The sequence below is a fragment of the Bufo gargarizans genome, chromosome 4 (assembly GCF_014858855.1).
Source record: "Bufo gargarizans isolate SCDJY-AF-19 chromosome 4, ASM1485885v1, whole genome shotgun sequence".
In the NCBI taxonomy this organism is placed as follows: Eukaryota; Metazoa; Chordata; class Amphibia; order Anura; family Bufonidae; genus Bufo; species Bufo gargarizans.
The window spans coordinates 290,840,892-290,856,299 of record NC_058083.1 but is presented as its reverse complement, the minus strand read 5'-3'; positions in this window follow the sequence as shown (position 1 = coordinate 290,856,299).

Sequence of the window (15,408 nt, the reverse complement as noted above, 5' to 3'; positions counted from 1 at the left end):
TCACCACAATCCAATACTCCCCCCCAAAAAATACGACAGTTATCCAGAGATCTCCCCATTCATTGCTCTGCTAGATTTATATCAAGCTGGCAGCTCACGGGGAGTGTCCTATCTCAGGGGGCGTGTCTTTCTGCTGTCTTCCTATCACAGCTTAGGAGGCAGTTGAAGAATAAAACTGAGCACGTGTGTCTGTCTGTAACAGCGGCTGCTGTGTGCCGCTGTTCCCCTGCTTAACGCCGCGGTCCCGGGCGCCATGTTCAGCGGTGATCTGTGGCCAGTGCTTCCCATTCACCGCTGCAGTCCTGGGCTCTGTCTGTGTAGGTACTGTTGTTCTGGGATCCTCTCCACAGTTTCCTCTCAGCCCTTGCCTCAGCATGCTTGCTGCTTGTTTCCTGCTGCACTTCCTTAAGGGACGGCGCGTGTCAGTTCCTGGGCTTTATGGGTTAGGTCATGTGACCTCGCTGACCAATCCGAGCTCTACTGCACATATATAAGTGGCTTAGCCCCCTTCCCGGATACCTCAGTGTCAAGGTCCTTGTGTCCTGCTAAGGTTTCTGATAATCGGTTGTGTTCCTGTGTTTCCTGACTCGTACTTGTGTTCCTGGATTCTGCTATCCGTTTAATCCCTGCCTGCTTGCCTTGACTCTCCTGTTGCCGATCCGGATTACCTGTACCTGTGCCGCATGCCCTGACCTTTTGCCTGTCTGACTTCGCCTCTGCCTCATCCTTCGGTCCTGCACTGTTGCTCCTGGTAACGACTCAGCCTGCTGACAACGCCTGTACCTCTGGTACCTTTCTCAGCTATCTCCTGGTCTGCCTGGACCAGCTGCCTCGTGTGCCAATCATCCTCAAGAGGTAGCAAACTGGTGTTTCCCACGGGAAAGTCTATCCCCACCATCAGGGGTACTGTGAAGATCGAGGGGTTCACTTAGACAACGCCCTTAAAGGAGGTAGGACACGTGGCACAGTGGGTTCACAACCGCTGGTTCGTGACACCGTCTCAGTAAATGGAACAAAGAAATAAAATTTTTTAAAAAACAGCAGGTGGCCCTATACAAATACATTTTATTGAACAACTCAGTGGCTATACAAAATTTTAAATTACATGCAATTACAACAGTATTCAGATCCAGGTGCTGGTTTGAAAACTATAGAAAATTTTTCATGGGACAACCCCTTTAATACTTACCTGTCCCTTGCTCTGCCAACACCATGGTCCCCACTGCACTCACACAGGCGGTAGGTTCCTTTAGTTGGATACTAATCATCCTATTCAGCTGCATTTACTATTATGCACCTGAACAGGAGGAGAAGTGCACACAAGTGCAGTGGGGACCATGGTATTAGCAGTGAGGGACGCGTAAGTTTTTAACTAAACAATCTTTCTGACAAAGGAGAGAAGAAAGGACTCCTTGGTTGAACTTGATGGTCTTTTTTCAACCGTATTAACTATGTAACTATGTGAATTCACCTTTTAAAGGGAGTCTATCATCAAAATGTCACCTTCTGCACTGCTTACATAACGCTATAGCACAAATAAACATGAATCAATTGGTACCTTTGTTCTTTTCCTCTGATGTTCATAAACAGGGAAAATGCGGTCTTAATGATATGCACATGAGGTCTCGCAAGTGCCCAGGGGCGTAATTCGGGTAGTAAGTGCCTAGGCCTCTCTGCCTTCTGTGTGTATAACTCCTCCCTAGCCGCTCATCTGGTGCGCTCTGTAATCCCTGCGTAATGCTGTTGATTGGCCGAGACCCCGTGCTTGTGCAGTTCAGCGCCGGGCCGAGGCATTGCACATGCCCCAGCTAACGGCATTCTAGCTGGCACCGGCTCTGGTGGTGAATAGGGTTGCCACCCGGCCGGTGTTTTTACCTCTCCCCCCCCCCCCCCCATATGTGTTAATAAAAAAATAAAAATGCATTTGCCTCCTCCAGTTACTCATGCCGCGGTAATACCTCACTGCTGTCTGGAATCTTAGGACAGGACCTGCGAGACGTCATCACGCTGGAGCGCAGGTCCTGTCCTGAGCTTCCAGTCAGCAGTGAGCTTTCACGCGGCGCGATCAAATAGAGGAGATGAATGCTTTTTTGGGGGGCAAAAGCAGAGAAAGGGGCTCTAATGGGGGGCATTATTCTTACGGGGGGAACTAATGGATGGCATTATTCTTCCTGGGGGGCACTAATGGGGGCATTATTCTTCCTGGGGGGCACAAATTGGGCATAATTCTTCCTAGGGGGCACTAATGGGGGCATTATTCTTCCTGGGAGGCACTAATGTGGGCATTATTCTTCCTGGGGGCCATTGATGGGGGCATTATTCTTCATAGGGGGCACTAATGGGGACATTATTCTTCCTGAGGGGCACAAATGGGGCATTATTCTTCCTAGGGGGCACTGATGGGGGCATTATTCTTTCTGGGGCGCACTAATGGGGGCATTATTCCTCCTGGGGGGTACTAATGAGGGCATTATTCTAACTGATGGGTACTAATGGGGGCATTATTCTTACTGGGGGACACTAATGGGACCATTACTCTTACTGGGGGGCACTAATGGGGAGCATTACTATTACTGGGGGCCCTAATGGGGGCATTAATATTACTGGGGCCACTAATCGGGACAGTATTAATTCTGGGGGGGCGCTAATGGGGGCATTACTATTACTGGGGGCACTAATGGGGCATTATTAATGCTGGGGTGCACTAATGGGGACGTTATTGCTGGGGGCCACGTATGGGGGCATTATTAATTCTGGGCTGCACTAATGGGGGTATTAATATTACTGGGGGCCATTAATATTATTGGGAGCCACAGTATGACAGTGACTTAACACCCTGTGTTAAGCCACACCCCCTTTGGCCGAGTCCCCGCACTCCTGTGGGAACAGATGCGTGACAAGGCAGCCCGATGACGTGCAGAGGCTGCCCAATGCCTTGCACGGCACTGGGATCTGCCTTCTATGGGTGCCCATGAGATCCAGCCCCAGGCTGGGTCTCCTAGGCAACCTGTTAGTGTATGATGTATTGTAAAGCATTGCAGAGGGGATCAGACCCCCAAAAGTTGAAGTCCTAGAGTGGGACAGAAATAAAGTGTAAAAGAAAGTGTTTTTAATAAAAAAATTTAAGTTTGAAGTAAAAAAAGAAAAAAAAGGCCCCTTTCCCCAGATTTCATAAAAAAAATGGAAGAAAAATGGAAAAACACACATATTAGATATTGCCGCGTCCGTAACGACAGGCTCTATAAATATATCACATGATCTACCCCGTCTGATAAACACCATAAAAATGTTAAAAAAATGCTATTTTTGTCACCTTTCATCACAAAAAGTGCAACACCAAGCGATCAAAAAGGCGTATGTCGAACAAAATGGTACCAATAAAACCGTCACCTCACCCCGCAAAAAATTATACCCTACATGAGACAATTAGTAAAAATTGCCGTTTCTGTAACAACCTGCTCTATAAAAATATCACATGAACTAACCCCTCAGATTAAAAAAACAGTGCCAAAAAAGCCATTTTTTGTCAGCTTACATCACAAAAATTGCAACACCAAGCGATCAAAAAGGCATATGCCCCCCAAAATAGTACCAATCAAACCGTCCCCTCATCCCTCAAAAAATGAGACCCTACCTAAGACAATCGGTCAAATAATAAAAAAAAAAGCTATGGCTCTCAGACTATGGAGACACTAAAACATAATTTTTTGGTTGAAAAAATGCTATTATTGTGTAAAACTTAAATAAATAAGAAAAAGTATATATATTAGGTATTGCCACGTCTGTAATGATCTGCTCTATAAAAATATCACATGACCTAACCCCTCAGATGAACGCTGTAAAAATAAATAAATAAAAACTGTGCCAAAATGAACAATTTTTTGGTCACCTTGCCCCATTAAAGGGGTTGTCCGAGTTATGAAAAAAAATATATATATAGCACTGAAAATCTTATGGGCATCAATTTATAACTAAGCTAAGCAAGTTTCAGGCCAAAATATATATATATATATATATATTTTCTCATTTCCCTGGTTCTTTTCTGGCCCTTGTTTACATGCAAAAAACAATCTCTCCCCCTGCACTGCTAAGGGAGTGGATACAAGAGCTGCCCTAAGTGCTGGGAGAATCAGCAGCATCTTGTATGTGTAGAACTGCAAGTCCCAGCTGTATAATGACACTGCTAAGAGAGTGGATACAAGAGCTGCCTGAGTGCTGGGAGAATCAGCAGCAACTTGTATGTGTAGAACTACAAGTCCCAGCTGTATAATGACACTGCTAATACACACACAGGATCTTCCCCCTACCTTCTTGTGCAATGCTCTTTCTAGTCTGTCAGCTCCAGTGCCCAGCATTATCTCCTCACTGCCTGCAGCTACCCAGTCTGTGCAGTTGAAGGAGTTAAGAATCCTAGGAGAGAGCAGACAGCCCGGCAGTGAAGGGGGGGGGGGGGGGGGGGCGTAGCTAGCACCTTGACGTCTCGTTTACAGGCTTGAGCAGAGCAGGGAGAGAAGCTGACATCACAGGTCATGTGACCCTCAGTCAAATCTGATAAACCAGGCACTGCAGATAAAGTGAGTTCATTGTAAAGTTGTTAAATTTGCCTAGTTACATTGAAAGAACAAAAAGATAACTTGGACAACCCCTTTAAGTGTAATATGAATGATCAAAAAATGATATGTACACAAAAATATTACCAATAAAACTGGTACCTTATCCCCTAGTTTCCAAAATGGGGTAACTTTTTGGGAGTTTCTACTGTAAGGGTGCATCAGGGGGGCTTCAAATGAGACATGGCATCTAAAAACCAGTCCAGCAAAATCTGCCTTCCAAAAACCATATGGCGTTCCTTTTCTGCTGCACCCTGCCGTGTGCCCTTACATCAGCTTACGACCACATGTGAGGTGTTTATGTAAACCGCAGAATCAGGGTAATAAATATTGAGTTTTTTTATGCTGTTAACCCTTGGTGTGTTAAAGAAAAAAATGGATTAAAATGGAAAATCTACTAAAAAAGTGAAATTTAGAAAATTCATCTCCATTTTCCCTTAATACTTGTGGAACACCTAAAGGGTTAACCGCTTTACGTCCGCCCATAGGATATAAACGTCCTATGGGTGGACCTCTATTTCTGAACGGACGTTTCTGAACGTCCTTTCAGAAACAGCAGCTGCACGCTAATCGTGCAGCTGCTGATCGGGTTGCCTGCTGTCAGTGACAGCAGGGCAACCCAGAGAGAAGGCAGGGACAGTGCCCAGGTGTCTCTGCCTTCCGGATCGCTGCAGACACAGCGCTCACCGAGCGCTGTGTCTGCAGAGCAGGAAGCGCTGTGCGCTTCCTGTTCCGGCCCGGCGGTCATGTGACCGCCGGGACCGGAGCTGCAGGAGCTGTGTGAGGTCTCTCACAGACCTCGATCAGCCCTGCTCTGAGGCTGTACAGCGCAGAATCACGCTGTACAGCCTCTCTGGGGGGTGCATTTCTTCTGTAACTGGGGCTACTATGTCAGCCCCAGTTACAGGAGAAATCAATAGTGGAAAAAAAAAGAAAAAGTGAAGCAAATGTCCCCCAGAGGTCTTGTATGACATTATGGGGGACGAAAAGTGTAAAAAAAAATAAAGGGTTGAAAAAAAGAAAATAAAAAAAAGTTTCACATGTAAAAATAAAAAGGTCCCCAATTAAGGAATAAAAAAAAAAAATTAAAAATAGAAAAAATAAAATAAAATAAACATATTTGGTATTGCCACGTCCGTAAAAACCAGCTCTATAAAAATATCACATGCGCTAACCCCTCGGGTGAACACTGTAAAAAACAAAACAAAAAAACTGTGTCAAAACAAGCAATTTTTGTCACCTTGCATCACAAAATATGCAACACCAAGTGATCAAAAATGCGTATGTCCCACAAAATGGTACCAATAAAACCGTCACCTCATCCCGCAAAAAATGAGCCCCTACATAAGAAAATCTCTCAAAAAATAAAAAAACTATAGCTCTTAGAACATGGAGACACTAAAACATCATTTTTTGGTTTCAAAAATGCTATTATTGTGTTAATGTGAAACAAATAAAAAAAAGTATACATATTAGGTATTGCCGCGTCCGTAAAAACCAGCTCTATAAAAATATCACATGAGCTAACCCCTCAGATGAACACCGTAATAAAAAAAAAAAAAAAAAACGGTGTCAAAACAAGCAATTTTTGTCACCTTGCATCACAAAAGCTGCAACACCAAGTGATCAAAAACGCGTATGTCCCACAAAATGGTACCAATAAGACAGTCACCTCATCCCGCAAAAAATGAGCCCCTACATAAGAAAATCTCTCAAAAAATAAAAAAAACTATAGCTATCAGAACATGGACACATTAAAACATAATTTTTTTGTTTCAAAAATGCTATTATTGTGTAAAACTTTAATAAATGAGAAAAAGTATACATATTAGGTATCGCCACGTCCGTAATAATCTGCTCTATAAAAATGTCACTTGACTGAACCCCTCAGGTGAACGCTGTAAAAATAAATAAATAGAAACTGTGCTAAAACAACCAATTTTTTGGTCACCTTGCCCCATAAAGTGTTATAATGAATGATCAAAAAATCATATGTACCCAAAAATAGTACTAATAAAACTGGCACCTTATCCCCTAATTTCCAAAATGGGGTCACTTCTTGGGAGTTTCTACTGTAAGGGTGCATCAGGGGGCTTCAAATGGGACATGGCATCTAAAAACCATGTGGAGTTCCTTTCCCTCTGCGCCCTGCCGTGTGCCCGTACAGCAGTTTATGACCACATGTGGGGTGTTTCTGTAAACCGCAGAATCTGGGTAATAAATATTCAGTTTTGTTTGGCTGTTAACCATCGATGTGTTTAAGAAAAAATTGGATTAAAATGGAAAATCTGCCCAAAAAGTGAAATTTAAAAATTTGATCTCCATTTTCCTTTAATTCTTGTGGAACGCATAAAGGGTTAACAAAGTTTGTAAAATCAGTTTTGAGTAACTTGAGGGGTGTAGTTTCTACAATGGGGTCATTTATGGGGGTATCCACTATGTAGGCCCCACAAAGTGACTTCAGACCTGAACTGGTCCTTATAAAGTGGGTTTTGGCAATTTTCTTAAAAATTTGAAGAATTTCTTCTAAACTTCTAAGCCTTCTAACGTCCTAAAAAAATAAAATGACATTTCCAAAATGATGCCAACATAAAGTAGACATATGGGGAATGTTAAGTAATAAATATTTTATGAGGTATCACTTTCTGTTTTAAAAGCAGAGAAATTGAAATTTAGAAAATTGCGAATTTTTCAAATTTTTGGGTAAATTTGGGATGTTTTCATAAATAAAGGTGAAATATTTTGACTCAAATTTATGACTATCATGAAGTACAATGTGTCACGAGAAAACAATCTCTGAATGACTTGGATAAATAAAGGCGTTCCAAAGTTATTACCACATGAAGTGAGATATGTCAGTTTTGCAAAATTAGGCCTGGTCAGGAAGGGGGCAAATGGCCCAGATGGGAAGTGGTTAACAAAGTTTGAAAAATCAATTTTGAGTAACTTGAGGGGTTTGGTTTCTACAATGGGGGCTTTCTACTATGTAAGCCCCACAAAGTGACTTCAGACCTGAACTGGTCCTTAAAAAGTGTGTTTTGAAAATTTTCTTAAAAATTTCAAGATTTGCTTCTAAACTTCTAAGGGCTCTTTCACACCTGCGTTATAGTCTTCCGGCATAGAGTTCCGTCGTCGGGGCTCTATGCCGGAAGAATACTGATCAGGATTTTCCTAATGCATTCTGAATGGACAGTCCGTCCTTCAGGATGCATCAGGATGTCTTCCGTTCCGGAACGGAACGTTTTTTGGCCGCAGCAAATAGCGCAGCATGCTGCGCTTTTTGCTCCGGCCAAAAATCCGGAACACTTGCCGCAAGGCCGGATCCGGAATGAATGCCCATTGAAAGGCATTGATCCGGATCCGGCCTTAAGCTAAACGTCGTTTCGGCGCATTGCCAGATGCGACGTTTAGCTTTTTCTCAATGGTTACCATGGCTGCCGGGACGCTAAAGTCCTGGCAGCCATGGTAAAGTGTAGTGGGGAGCGGGGAGCAGCATACTTACCATCCGTGCGGCTCCCGGGGCGCTCCAGAGTGACGTCAGGGCGCCCCAAGCGCATGGATCACGTGATCGCATGGACACGTCATCCATGTGCAACGGGCGCTCTGACGTCATTCTGGAGCGCCCCGGGAGCCGCACGGACTGTAAGTATACTGCTCCCCCGCTCCCCACTACTACTATGGCAACCAGGACTTTAATAGCGTCCTGGCTGCCATAGTAACACTGAAAGCATTTTGAAGACGGATCCGTCTTCAAATGCTTTCAGTACACTTGCGTTTTTCCGGATCCGGCTTGTAATTCCGGCAAGTGGAGTACACGCCGGATCCGGACAACGCAAGTGTGAAAGAGGCCTTAGCCTTCTAACGTCCTAAAAAAATAAAACAACATTTACAAAATGATGCCAACATAAAGTAGACATATGGGGAATATTAAGTAATAAATATTTTATGAGGTATCACTTTCTGTTTTAAAAGCAGAGAAATAAAAATTTTGAAAATTGCAAATTCTTCAAAATTTTTGGTAAATTTAATTAAGGCCCTCTGGCCAAAGCAGGAAATAAATGGAACATCCCAAGAGTATATCAGTTTTTTTTATAGACAGTGGTAATGCTTGAAAATTATTTCTGAAGAGCAGTCCAAGTTGGGAGGTAACAATAATGCCCAGAAACTTGATGGAGTTATTAGACCAGACGAATGGAGTGGATCTTTCTAGTTTTCATTGGACCTTCATGGTTAGGGTAACATTTAGTACCTGTGATTTAGCCAAATTAATCTTAAAGTTATACAAAGGGCTAAATTGGTCAAGGATAGCCGTGACAGCTGGGAATGCAACTTCCGCGTTGGAGATAATTAGTAAGAAGTCATCTGCAAAGGCTACTAGTTATAACCTGTATGTTGTCATCTAATCTAAGCGCCTACAATAACAGCTCTACTGTCAGGACAAAAATCAGGGGGAAAAGGGGACATCCCTGCCTGGTGCATCAGTGCCGAGAAGAGCGAGTGGAGAAGATGATTGGTGCGCATGGTGGATGATATGTATCAACCGGGCTATGTTCATACGACCCTCTATTCCAGATACAAAGCCAACTTGGTCTCTGTGGATCAACGACGTAAAGAGAGGTTGTAAGCGTAACGCCAACATTTTGGCAATCAGTTTTAAATCACAGTTCAGTAGCGAAATGGGTCTATTGCTCGTGCACAAGCTTGGGTCCTTCCTTCTGGATAATAGTGATCTAATCTGCTAACATATGTGGGGGAAGGGATTCTCCTTTCAGTATGGTGTTGCATACTACCTACAGTCGTGGTAACAAGATCTCTTTACAGGTCTTATAATAGCAGATGGGTAACTCATCTGGGCCAGGGCTCTTGGGCAGTTGTGTGCTAAAAAGGGCCTGGCTAACGTGCAGGTCTGGGTAGGGGTAAGTTCTGGTAACTGCAAGGAGCGAAGCCAGTCATCTATTCTCCCTCTCTTCCAGTTCGTGGGGGGTGTCAGGCAATCTAAGGTTGTACAATTGTTGGTAGTAGTCCGTAAATTCCTCAGCAATTTATTTTGTTTTAATGCCTTCCAGATAACTCCTAAAGGTAGTTGAGGAGAATCATTTAGCTTAAAGTACTCCTCCAGGAGGTTTCCAATACCGGCTACATACTCCAGCTTATCCAGTAAAGTATAATTTAAGCGCCAGTTGAATTTGGTCTTTGTGAGTTGCGGAATAAGGAATAAGATCGGGGCCTGGTCTGACAATAGAATGGAGCCTATTGAGGTAGAAACACATTGGGGCAAGAGAGGGGCGGCGACAAATAAGTAATCTTATCTCTGCTATGAGTTATACGCTGTAGAGTAGAATGTGTAATCCCTATCCGCAGGGTGCATCACCCTCCAAATTTCTGTCAAGCTCATCTGGAGTAGGGATGCCCTCACCCTCCTTAGGGTTACCTGGGAAACCACTGAAGTCCCTTTAGATGTGTCTGTTCGAGGTTCCAGGGCTAAGTTAATGTCAACTCCAAAGAGGACAACACCCTCTGCGAAGTCCTGAAACAATGAGATAGTAGACGACACCCAGGCGGATTGACTATCGTTAGGAACATACCAGTTACCAAAAGTATACATTTGAGAGCCGATCACCCCTTTAATAAAGATGTAACGACCTAAAGGGTCTGGGAGGATCGAACGCACCACAAAGGGATGTTTATTATGTATCGCTATACTAGTATGCCCAGCCTTGAAATGAGTTTCTTGTAACATCACTACGTCAACATGCTGTTTACATAGCATATGACATATTTGGCTTCTCTTGGATGGCGTATTCAACCCCCTCTCATTAAAGGAACAAAGTTTTATAGATGCCATAATGAACAGTTGGAAGAGCGATATACAGGAAAGGAATTATACAGGTCCTCTATCTTTTTCTTTGAATAGATAGTTGTAGCTATAGCCAAATCATTGTCTTGCATATAGTGGTGAGTTGGAGGGAATAGACAGGGAAAGGGAGAAGGCAGAAAGGTGGGGGGGGGGGGTACCAAATATATAAAATAACAAAGAATAAAAAGAACAGCATTTTAAGTAACCTACCGACAGTTGGAGGAGGGTGGACGTAAGCTGTCGAAAGGTGGATCTTAGGACATGCGGGCCTTCTAGATAGGCGAGGCCCGGGAGATGGCAAAACTTTCACCAAGGGGAGGGTTGGAGCAGAGAAAGTGCAAATCCCTTCATTAAAAGAAAGAACACTAAAGATGGAAATAAAAATGTAGCAAAAGGATCAGCTTTGCTGATCAAGAGAAAAAAAAAATATAGAAAAACAATGTTAAGTGCAACGTAAAACGAAGGGTTAGTCCCTGGTGAAAACCCTTAGGGAGCCTCCCTTAGCCAATTTACTGGGGGTGAGGCCCTTAGTGAGGTAGCGACTCCAGCAATAGCTACTCTCTTGGTCTTGTATAGATAGCAAAGAACCTACTAGTACAGTGATGGGTAACCTTGGCACTCCAGCTGTGGTAAAACTACAACTCCCAAGATGCCCCCCTTGCTTGGCTGCTCTCAGAACTCTGTAGAAATAAATGGAGCATGCTGGGAGTCGTAGTTTCACCACAGCTGGAGTGCCAAGGTTAGCCATCACTGTACTAGTACCTCAGTCTGGGTTAGCTTGAAGATGATTCAGGGACAGCTTTCTGTGCTTCCTCTCTGTGTCTCGGCGTGCGTCCAGGTGACCACAGCTCTATGATTGGGAGCTCCAGTAAGGATGCCAATTCTCTTCCAGGGTTCCAATCTTCAATCTGTAAGAACTCGATATCCAGGGCAGTAGACACTCTGTGGAGGTCTCCATGGGCCCTGACAACCAGTTTCTTATCCGGGATGTTTATAAGTAGACCGAAGGGATGTAACCAACTGTATGTCAGCTTCCTCTCCTTGAGAACCTCTAGCAGCGGTCTTAAAGGAAATCTGTCACCAGGATAATCGCTATTGATGTAAAGCCATGGCCTAATAGCACTTAGTACCTTATTTCAAGATATGCCTTTGTTTCAGCAATAGATGTTTTCGATCTTCTTAAAATCCAGTTTATTTAGTATGCAAATGAGCCAGTAAGGTGCCCAAAGGGGCGTCACTCTTGCAGGAAGGAGCCCAGGCACACCTCCTGCTAGTGCCCAAGCCTGCCCTCATGCTCGGAGCAGGGAAAAGGGGGGCAGAGTTATGGCTTGAATGTAATGTAGGAGGGGTGGGTGGACACATTGTGGCAGGAGGCGTGCCTGGGCTCCTTCCTGCAAGATTGACGCTCCTCTGGGCACCTTACTGGCTCATTTGCATACCAAATAAACTGGATTTTCAGAAGATAGAAAACACTTATTGCTGAAACAAAGGCACATCTTGAAATAAGGTACAAAGTGCTATTAGGCCATGGCTTTACTTCAATAGTGATTATCCTAGGGACAGATTTCCTTTAACAAACGCCGCTTCTGCAGAGTTAGGGAGGACAAGTCCTGATAGATGGACACAGGAGAGTCAGCAAATGTTTTCCAACCGAGCTGTCTTCAGAATCCTCTCTTTCACCTGAAAGTTTACCAGTCGGCACAGAATGTCTGCGCAGGCTGTGACGCTCTCCGCTGTGATTGGATCGCGGCACAGCCAGGGAAAAGGAGACGTCCATTGAGAAACCCTGGTGTCTCCTCCTCCCTGTACCCTTGCTCAGTATTAACATACTGAGCGTGAAAAATACAGGGGGCCACAGAGGGGCATAGGAGCGATATTTTAAAAACACAGGCAGGGTGGCAGCATCAGCGGGGGGGGGGGGGGGGGGGGTATCCCATAAGTAAAGGTATTTATCTAGAATAAACAAAAACCATGAAAGGTCCTCTTTAAGCTTAGGTGGGGGCGCAGTGCCCTATGTGCTCTGTCCATGGTAATGTCGACTGTGTCATCAGCCCCGAGCAATGAGGTAAAAAAAAGTCCGTCAGGGCAGACATGATGGAATCCGCCGGAATGGATTCGGGAAATCCTTTTAGCCAGAGATTATTTTGCCGCCCTTTGTTGTCTTGATCCTCTATCATATTGTAAAGAGTGATAATATGAGCTTGAGCAGTGTCCAAGTTCTGGGTCACCGCTGTATGGAACTCAATCAGCGCCGTCTGGTTAGACTGCATGGCCTTAACTTGTTCCCCCAGCTGGAGCAGGTCTTTCCGCATGTCTAAGCTCTTGAACCAAGGGGTCCATAGCTTCTGCTAGCAGCTCTTTCATAAAGGATCTGGAGACGGGTCTCTCGTCAGGGTCTCTGATATCTGCCAAGTCGCTCTCCCTTTTTTCCTCAGACTCATCTGCTTGTCCTCTTGCGTGGCGTGATGTCTTACCCAGCACCATCTTGTTTTCTTGGCACGTCGGCATTGGCTCCGCTTTCCTCATAAATTTCTTGAGGCCCCTGAGGCTGGAGCTCGTTTTTTGAGAACCAGGGGTGTCCTTCGTCTTATTTCTCACGGTCTTCCCCATTTCCAAGCTTAAAATGCCCGCTTGTCAGCGATCCACAGCGGAGCTCACTCACATGCGTGCATCTAGCTCTGGTGGTAGACTCTGCTCCCCGGGAACATTATTAATGCTAGGGGCCACTATGGGGGACATTGTTATTGCTGGAGGCCAGTATGGGGAACATTATTAATACTGAGAGCCACTATGGGGGGTAGTGCCCATAGGGTCCAGGTAGGTTTAGCGTTAGGTCCCAAGCTACTTGAGAATCCTTGGCGTAGTGCTCGGGCTCAGACATGTCCTTCAAGTAGGATATGTTGGCAAATCTCAAAATTTTACACCAGTATGAGGATTAGTAAGACCGCAGAGTACACCTGCACCTTGTTTTTGTTATATTATTTTCACTGTTTATCACATCCATACATTTGCTATACTTGTGATCTGCTGCAGGCATTCTCCATTGTATGCATTTTTGTTGGGGATTGCCATTAGCAGCAGACCGCAAGTGCAGGATCTGCCCCCCTGTATAGATGCACCGCTGCAGATGGGGTAGAAACTTCTAGTCTGAATGTGCCTTTATTTCCATCCACAGGCAGCATTCTGGTGCACATGTGAGGCCCGGGCTATATCAGCCAGTCTTGGGTGGGGCTCAGAGCTCCCTCCCTCCTCCCACTGTATGCATGGTTACATGCTGGAGGTTACTGGGAGATTGCTGTGAGTCGGACCTAGTCCTGTAATTCGCCCACTGGCTCCTGGTATTGCCCATACGGCCAAGGTAGGTTTAGCGTTAGGTCCCGAGCTACTTGAGAAACCTTGGCGCGGTGTTCAGGCTCAGACATGTCCTCCAAGTGGCATATGTTGGCTAATCTCTCAATTTTACACCAGTATGAGGATTAGTGCACCTGTCCTTGTTTTTTTATATTATTTTTGCTGTTTATCACACCTACACATTTGCTATCCTATGTAGGATGTCCAGAAGTGCAGGATCTGCCCCTCCGATATAGATGCACCACTGCATATGGGGTTGAGCACTTCCTGCTCTTTAATACCATGTCAATCTGTAGTTTGTGCGGTGTATCACCCCCAAAGTCACAGATGTCTTCAATCTTGTTCCCCAGCTCTCCTATTGTATCTTAGTGACATACTGGTTGTTACCTACTGCCTTTTGCTTATTCAGCATCTCATTAACACAGTGCAAGCATGCAATGAAGTCTATGGGTACATGAAAATTGACAGAACATGTAGGCCATGCATTTTCACTAAGCATTGCCCCTTTGCAGCCCAATCAGAGCACATGAGAAAAATATGACACAAACAGGGCAAAAAAAAAACTGACATAGGGACCAAACATGGACCCTTCACACTGTCACAGATAACACACTGACTATATCTTGTCACAGACAGAGATGTGTGAATGAGGCCTTAAACACATTTTACAGCTTGAAAAGAAGGCAACGTTATCAGTTGGTAGTACAGTTATTGTGGTGCCCACCACATCCAAGACATGTCCAAGAAATGTCCTGATAGGGCGTACAGTCACACCACTATGGGGCGACAGATGGATCCCTGTAAAATTGATTAATACGACCAACAGGCAAATCACAATTAGAAGAAATGCAAAGATAGCCGATGTACACCCTTGTATAGCTTTAGAAGATCTTGATCTTGGTGGCAAGGAAGAAGTACTGCTATCACAGCAATGCTTAGCACAAGAAGATACTCTTGACAGCACAAAAAGGAAAAATAAGCATTCTACTTTAGATGGTTCTGAATGTAAAAATATAAGAACAATGCTAAAAAATCTTGGATTAGAGGAAGTAAATATAGACTCCTGTGAAGTGTCAGAATACTGGAAGCAAAAGTTAGGTGAGAAACTGATTGTTTCTAATGAACAGATCTTTTCTAGAGGAAGGCTGGATTGTGGAGAAGCCGAGGGCTTTTGTCATCGAATACGTCTAACTGACGACAGACCCTTTCGTCTTCCTTATAGAAGAGTCCCTCCGGCACACTTTCAGAAAATGCGTGAAGTTTTGAATGAAATGGAAGAAAAGCAAATTATTCGTAAGTCTAGCAGTGAATGGGCATCACCACTTGTGTTGGCATGGAAACCATCAGGAGAACCCAAAATCTGTACAGATTTCCGATGGCTGAATGCAAGAACAATTAAGGATGCCTACCCTTTACCAAATCAGGCTGATGCTCTGGCATCCCTTAGTGGAAACTGTTGGATTTAACATCGGGTTTTTACAACATTCCAATCCATGAGGATGATAAAAAGTACACAGCTTGTATCACACCTGTTGGGTTATTTGAGTACAACCGTATGGCACAAGGGTTATGCAACAGTCTTGCAACTTT